This window comes from Acomys russatus, chromosome 12 (assembly GCF_903995435.1).
Source record: "Acomys russatus chromosome 12, mAcoRus1.1, whole genome shotgun sequence".
Taxonomy (NCBI): Eukaryota; Metazoa; Chordata; class Mammalia; order Rodentia; family Muridae; genus Acomys; species Acomys russatus.
Genome location: NC_067148.1, coordinates 59,615,971 through 59,624,617, shown reverse-complemented (window position 1 = coordinate 59,624,617; position 8,647 = coordinate 59,615,971). Strand labels below are relative to the sequence as shown.

The 8,647-nt window shown below is 46.1% G+C and overlaps 1 pseudogene; it reads left to right on the top strand.

Moving 5' to 3' along the window:
* The first annotated feature begins 888 nt into the window (after positions 1-888).
* LOC127196118 (60S ribosomal protein L23a-like) overlaps positions 889-8,647 on the top strand; it is a 39,369-nt pseudogene continuing 31,610 nt past the window's right edge.

Sequence of the window (8,647 nt, the reverse complement as noted above, 5' to 3'; positions counted from 1 at the left end):
ACACACTCACTACACACACTCACTACACATACACATACACTACACACACTCACTACATATACCCACTATGCGCACACTCACTACCCACACTCACTAACACATTCATTACATACACACTCACTACGCACACACACTATGCACACGGTTACTATACACACACTCACTACACACACTAATTAACACACTCACTATACACATACTCATTACACACACTCACTACAAATATACACTATGCACACACACTACACACACTCACTAACACACTCACTACACACATACTCACTTCATACACTCACCACACATGTGCATGTACACACTCACCACACACACATGCACACACACACAACAATGTAAAAAGAAAGCACATGTAACACACCTGGCCTTCCTTCCCCACACTGTAGCTTAGCAATGTAACACGGTGCAGAATACCAGCTGTTCACCCCATGACTATGTGGCTGCAATTCTCTGCTGATGGTACCCAGAGGCACAGGGGACACTGTGCTATGTGACACTAGACGGAAAGCAGGCAGATTCAAAACTTAAAGTCTTGTAGCTTTGGTAACAAAACATAAAAAATAAAAATCATAAATGAGACCATCACATCAGGAACTGGCTGGTTACATATGGCATATATATAAACATAAGTGTGTTTATGTATGTGTGTACATATATATACGAAACGCGTGCATATGAATATCTAAACATACATGACAGATACAGACGTGTCCAAGTGTAAGGAAAAGGTGCCCACCGGAGGGGGCCGTGAGAGCGAAGGGCTGTGCCCTTGTTCTGGGATACGCCACTGTGAACATTTACCACCTAACTTCTTCCCCAGCGCAATCAGCAATGTACAGAGGAACCAGAGACGGGCGCCGCCCCGCTAAAGTTATGCCTGAGCGCTCCGGCGGTTTGCGAGAACTTCAAAGCCCGTCGCCCTCTGTTCGTCCTCTGACCCTGAAACCACCAACCTTCCTTGTGCCGAAACCATCTCTAAGCACAGAAGCGAGGCCTCTGGCAGCTCCACTCCTGGTGGAGACCATGACAAAGACGACAAGGGACCCAAAAGGAGGAGAGCGTAGGAGTGGGAGAGAAGGTTTCAGGAAAGGAGAGAGTTTGGATCTTAGGAAAGATGGACAGACCCAGGCAAATGCCATCTGGAGAGTTGCTCTCTACAGGACAGGACCCTGGAGTCTTTCCGCCATGCCCCAGATCCTTCCTCCTCCTCCTCCTCCTCCTTCTCCTCCTCCTCCTCCTCCTCTTCCTCCTCCTCCTTCTCTTCCTCCTCCTTCTCCTGCTCTCTTCCTCAGGATTCTCCTATCACAGTTCCTCTCCACATCCAGTCTCAGCATCCCTCTTTCCAAACTCTGACAACCCAAAGCAATGCCTTCTAGTTTTAAAAAAAAAAAAAAGGAGCCACACAGTGCACTGCAGAGCACCAGCTGTTTGCCCCTGCGGTTGTACCTGTGCCAAACCTCAGCCAGGAGGAGTGGTAGACTGAAGCATCAAGCACAAACGCAGCTACTGGGAATCATCCTAAAAAACATCAGGTGTGATCCTGAAAATCGGGTGTCATACAACGCGCAGACGCGTAAGCGGCACACTGCCTTTGAGCTGCATAATATACATGTTCTTCTGTTTGCAAGTTTTCACAAACCTAGTTCTGATTTTTACTCAAGCAGCCAGTGTGGAGCATCGGGGTTCAGTAGTTTATCTTATGAGAAGTGTCTCCAGCCAGGAAAGAAACAACAGGAAGAGGTTTGCTCATCACTGAGGGGGCAGAGGGATTTTTTTCTCCTCCTGGGATGACTGGAGGATCTCCAGAAGCAAGATGGGTGCAAAGCAAGGCCGGCTGAGGAGAAACACATAGCAAGAGCCCTCACTGAAGCCAGAGACCAGAGTGCGCTGGAGTAAACACACAGGCGTAGGCCCAAGAAACCTCCGTGGAGGGAGCACCTGCGATCACAGCTGAGCTGCACCCCATGGGAACCTGGAACCCTGGGACTCAGGAGAGCGGCGTCTGCTGCCCACTTCCCTACAACGTGATGAAGTGCATCCACTTCCAACAGCCCAGAGTGACGAATGGGCCACATCTGTATCTCAGTCTTCGCTTTCAGAAAGCATCCCCGAAATGGAAACATCTGTACTTATACCTTCTGCCGGCTCCTTGGTATTCTACTGTCGTCTGTTAAAGTTATTGTTCTGTTTAATGCTTTAAAAGAAAGAAAGGAAGAAAGAAAGAAAGAAAGAAAGAAAGAAAGAAAGAAAGAAAGAAAGGAACATTGCTCCTCCCTGGTCCCAGTCTTGCTACTTGGCTCAGGTTTCCCCTCAAACTTGGACTAGTCCTGCATTTGCAACCCAAGTACTGGAGTTACAGGCACTTATTACTTCTTTACACATATTTTTTTTTACACATATTTTTTAGATAAGGAAGAGTGTGTGAGTGTGGGCAGAATTAAGATGTCAGTAGAATTTGCCTCTTTCTCATTTACCACTTTGCCCCAAGCCAAGAATGCTGAGATTAATGGAGCCTCCACCATTTTGTTGTTGTTGTTTCTTTTTCTTTTTCTTTTTCTTTTTTGTCTATTGCCAAAATCTCAAATCAAAAAGCACAGTTAGTGCAAGGTCACTCCGCAGCTCCTTTATCTGCGGGCTAACAACCCAGCACCTGAAACTGCGGAGCACTGAGCGCTTGCCAGTCTAGCAGCACCTTCTTGTTTGTTTCCTACTGATCCCGACTATAGAAGCCCCAACATCTCAACCCTTTCCATTGCCAAAAAATCTCCACTACCTTCTCCACAGAGTCTCCAGCAACGTTGTGGAATACAGGGATAAGCAAGTTTCTCTTCACATTGACGGTCTAATTTTCTTTAACTCAGAATGTGACTGTACTTGGGAACAGGTACTTTACAGAAGTAATCGAATTAAATTGTAGCCACGAGCACAGGACCTAAATCAATACAACCAGTGCCCTTATAAAGAGGAAAAATTTGGACCCGGAGATGCAAATAGAAAAATTATGTCCATGAAGGCTAGGGGAAAAAAAAAAAAGACTGCCTCCAAGAGAGACACCTGAACCAAAGGCCATCACAGCTCTCGGGCAGAATCAACAGGCCAGGCCCTTGAATTTGAACTTGCAGCCTCCAGGGCTGTGGAACAACAGGACTCAATGTTAAGCCGCCCAGTCTATGGTACGTCCTTGTGCATACCAAAGGAAAGCTCAAAAGTCATAAAGAGCCATCTACGCTCTAGGCTCTGTACTGTTCGCTGTATTGGTTTGCTGTTGGTGTGAGAAACACCACAGTCAAACACAGTGTGGGGAGGAAAGAAGTTATTTGGGCTGTAGGCCCCATCACCCATCAAAGGCAGAAGCCGGATGGAAGCAGAAGGAACCGTTTACTGAGCTGCTCTCCCTGGCCTGCTCTCCCATATAACCCAGGCTCACCTACCTGCCCAGGGGTAGCACTGCCCATGATGCACTGGGCCCTCCCACGGGAATCATTAATCTAGAAAGTGACACGCTCGCAGGCAATCAGATGGGGAAAGCTCCTCAGTTGACAACCCAGGTGACTCTAGTTGATGTCAAATGGACAAAAAAATCCTAACGAGTATAGTCACAGTATATGCCCAGGATATGGAGGGGACTCTACCAGTGGGTAAGTGGATGGAGAAATGTAAGCTACGTGAACCGTGTGTGAAAATTATTTAGCCCTTAAAAGGGAAAGAAAACTTTCCATTACAACCACAATATCATCCTGGGGACCATGATAGGTAAGCTAGTCAGAAAAAAAAGATAAATACATGGTAATCTCACTGGTATACATAATCATAAAAAAGAACTGGACTCACAAAAACAGAAAATAGAAAGACAGTTGCCAGGGGCTTGGGGGTGACAGAAAATGGAGAGGTGGCAGTCAAAGGGTAGAACCGTTCCGCCAAAGTGCTTCAGCTCTGAAAACCAAGTGTATGATGGGATTGTGGCTTTAACAAACCGTGGTGAAACCTGCGTTTCCTAAGTGCGTGGACATGACCTACAAAGTTGTATGTATGTGATTTTTTAACTAAATGCTATAATTATGTTAATTAGCTTGAGTGTGATAATTGTTGTGAAACATATATACGTAGCAAGGCCTCATTTTGCAACAGGAAAAGGGCATCACTTTGTACACTTAAAATATGTACAAATTTTATTTCTTAATCATGACTCAATAAATGCAGAAAAAAGGAAAATCAATGTGTTTTGGTTTTTTTTAATACAGGCTTGGAGCTATACAAGTGAGAGTGCTGGAGGGTGAGTACATACATGCGCATCTCCACACATTAGACACGTACACATGTTTAACTAAGCATCACTTTCATATCCCACACGGAAGGCTCAAGTGCACACACCCTGCTGGACCGGATCCCAGCACTTCCCACCGGACACACTTGTTAACCTGCAGGTGTGCACGCTTTGCAAACAACAGACCCTGAGGGACAAAAAGCCAAAAGACAGAAGACTGCAGGTTACATCAGCTTCTTGTCCCTGCTCCCTGAGAAACCTTAGGTCCTCACATGTGAAACGCCCTCCACCCATCACTCGCCTCTCACTCATGGTCATGAAATAATGCGATTTTCCATCTATACCTGACTCATTTCCTCTCAGCTGCACTGACTTTTGATAGTCACATCCTTTCATTTTTTTGTGTTGTTTGTTTGTTTGTTTGTTTGTTTGTTTGTTTGTTTGTTTTTCAAGACAGGGTTTCTCTGTGTAGCCTTGGCTGTCCTGGACTCGCTTTGTAGACCAGGCTGGCCTCGAACTCACAGTGATCCACCTGCCTCTGCCTCCCAAGTGCTGGGATTAAAGGCATGGGCCACCACGCCCGGCTCCTTTCATCTTTTTACTTGGTTTGTTTGCTTGTTTTTTTGTGTGTTTTAAGAGAAAGTCTAATGTGACTGGAAAACTGTTGCAGCACCTAAGAGCACTTACTACTGTTCCAGAGGACCAGAGTTTGGTTTCCAGCACTACATAGGGTGACTTACAACCTCCTATAATCACAGCTCCGAGGGATTCAATGCCCCTTTTCTGACCCCTGTGGGCACCTGTACACATGTGCATATACTCAGACGTAGACACACAAAAATACATGTAAATAAAAATAAAACAAAATCTTTATTTAAAAAAAAAAGACAGTACCTCACTATGCGGTGCAGGTTGTCCTCAGACCTCCGCATGCTGGAATTACAAACATGCCTTGCCAGCTAGTTGCTCTCACTATGTAACCCTGTAACCTGGGTTGACCTGGAGCTTTCTTTGTAGCCCCAAACTTACTCTCTTTCTGCCTCAGCTATTACAGGTGTGTGCCTCCACATCAATTTGTATGCTCACTTGACTTGACAACAATACTGCATATTTGGTCAGTTACTAGGAGTTCCCATGTGCACATTTTTAAGCAGAATTTACATTTGACTCAGTACGCATTAAGTAAAGCAGACTGCCCTCCATTCGCTGTGTAGGCCTTGTCCAGCCAGCTGAAGGTCTGGAGGAAACAGCAGGCAAGAGGAAAGAGGAAGCTCTGTTAGCGGTTCTTCGGCCCTGAGTCACAACACCAGCTCTTCTTGAGTCCTGTCTCGTCACCCTAAAGACTTTGAGCTCAAAGCTCATCTTAGTGTGATCTCACGCCCTCGTGTACACATTTGACTGGTTTGTTGTGCTGTGTGCTGCATATGGATACATAGACTGAATATTTTAATTCCCCTTACACATTGTGTTGCAGAGTGCTCGCCACAGCAGGACTTACCTGTTTCTACTTAGCAGACCATTCTATGGTCACACCAAAAGGTGCCCATTCCCTATTGATGAATACTTGGGTTGTTTCTGATGTTTTGTGGCACAAATTACAAGACAGTACATTGCAGTATGGGTCAGTCATTCTGTCTCTTTTTTTTTTTTTCAAGTGAACTTTTTTCTCTCCTTTGGTTGTAGAGGACTTTTTGGGGTGTGTGTGTGTGTGTGTGTGTGTGTGTGTCTGTCTGTGTGTTTTGTGTGTTGTGTGTTGTATGTGTGTTTGGGTGTGTGTGGTGTGTCTGTGTGTATGTTTTGTATGTGTGTGTGTTTGCTTGCCTGCTGCTGAAATCATGTCTAGTTATATAACCCCAGATGGCCAAGAACTTGCTATTTAACCCAAGCTGGCTTTGAACACAAGGTCCTGCCACCTCGGCCTCATGAGCCCTGGAATTACACCCTTTGACACCATACTAGCTCTTCCATAATCTCAACAGACACCTAGAAGTAGAGCTGCTGATTCAAAATGCGAACGCTCATATTAACAGTTTAGCCGGGTGAGCCCCTGGTATCCAACTACTGGCCTGAAAAAAGCCTTTCCCTCATTCCTGTCCCAAAGGCCTAGCAGAAAAAACCTCACTGTTGGCTGATAAGACCAGCGGAATGCCTTATCTTTACCTCCAGGTCGCAGGGCACTTGACTACCACGATGGTTAACTTTGTCATCCTTGCGAGATTTGGAACCCGTCTAGGAGACAAACCCATGACTGTGTCTGGAGGTGATCCCCAGACAGACTCAGCTGAGGCAGAAAGAGCCACTGTGCATTTGGACAGCACCATGTACGGGCTGAGGCCCTGGAGTGAGTAAAAAGCAGGAAGCAGATGGATTCTAGCACTAGTCTCTCTGTGTTTTTTGATGGTAGACACAGCCCTGTCCCCTCAAACTATGAGCCACAACATGCTTTTCTCTTCTTAGGCCTTTTGTTTGTTTGTTTGTTTGTGCTTTTCTTTTTCTTTTTTTGGTCACAGTGATGAGAAAGTACCTAAGACAACCCCTTTCTTCTTTCCGCAGGAAGACATACCAGTTCACGGACAAGCCTACACTGATTAAACCTAGCAAGCTCTCTACCTGTGCAGATAAGGCATTTGGAGGTCTATTTCAGAGTGGGAAATAACTTTATGTAAACGTTTCTACCCAGGTGTGATAGTCCGTGCCTACAATCCCAGCACTCGGCTCTAAGCACCCAGGAGCCTGAGGTAGGAAGGTTTAAGTTTAAGACTGGCCTGAGTTACATAACAAACGTGAGATGTATCTGAGATACCTCACAAGCCTGAGGCCAGCTTGGGCTATAGAGTGAGTCTCAAAGAAAACCAGTTAAATTCCTAAAGCTGCGATAGTGTGGGACATGTTGAGACATGTGAAAGATGCGTGGCTGCATCTGACGCCTCTAAATGCCAAAGGGGAGCCCAAGGGGTGGTGACCCCAATGGATTCCGGAGGCGCAGTACTTCTCACTTGCCTATGGAACTCCGATCACTTGCCAAGTAGCGCACAGAGCTGCTCGTTTTGAAAGTAGGTCCAGGCTGCTGTGCAAACTCGTCTGTCAAACTGACTGGGCCGTGAGAAGGCAGATGCTTGGCTAAACATTATATTATCGTGGCCGCATCTGTGAGGGTACTGCTAAGTGAGACGCGCACGTGAGTCAGTAAACTGAGGAAAATAGGTTGACCTCCCCGAGCTTTAGTGGGCTTTCTCCACGTCCTCTGAGGGAAGTCACAGACAGAAAGGCAGAGTCAGGTAGAGCTTATTCTTTCTGTCTTATTACTTCAATGCTAGGACATCAACTCTTTTCTAAACTATTTTTTTATTTGTATGTTCATTCTGTGTATGCAGTTTTTTGCCTACATGTGTGTCTGTGTACCGCATTTATGCACTACCCACAGAGGCCACAAGAGGGAGACAAATACCATGGAATGGTAGTTACAGGCAGTTGTACGTTCCCATGTAGGTGTTTATAAAGGAACTCAAGTCCTCCTGAGTTATAAACGTTATAAACGCAATAGCTGAGCCATCTCTCCAGGCCCCTTTCTCTCTCTCTCTTTTTAAAGCTCTTGTTTATTCTGTAGTTAGCCCCTTTTATGCAATAGATACTTATTAGATTCATCCCAGTGGGGCGGGGTAGAGGCAGCGACGGCCAAGGAATGCAATGATTTTTTATTTCCTCACCCCAAATAACTACTTCATATAAATGATACCGGTGCTAACAATAGAAATGTTACTGAAATTGAATTATAAACACAGAGTGGGGGAAAACAGGTCTTACAGTACTTACGGCACTCCCTTCCCTGCTTCATCCACTTTCTGCTTTGGTCTTCACTGTAGCCTGCTGTTCACCCGTACCATAAGGGCGTAGGGTCAAATTCGGGATCGCTGCTGTAAAACGGAGCTTTTTGTCCTAATTTGTGTCCTGGGGAGGACAGTTCCTCCTTCATTGAGATAAATAGCGCATTCTGCCGAGACCTTGGTCTCTGAAGGGTTGGGCTCCAGAAAGTGGAAGGGCCACATTTGTCTTCCCTGAAAAGGTTAAGCAACAGGCTACAGGGGATGATTTATTTATTGCAGACTTTCATTCTGAATGAAGCTGAGTCCAGCGTGGGGCTCCTGGGCAGCGGGCAGGAGAGGGCAGAGACTATAACGGGCTTGTTCTGATTCCTACCAGAGAGGCCCGCCTGCCGAGGGGAGCTGCAGACACAGCAGAGATGCGCGCTGTGCCCGAGCACCCGCCACATCACAGCATTTCCAGGGGCTTTCCCGGGGTCATGAAGAAGCTCCAGACGCACGCTAAAATGGATCCTGGGGTCATCCTCAAACTAAGGCACCAGCCAAG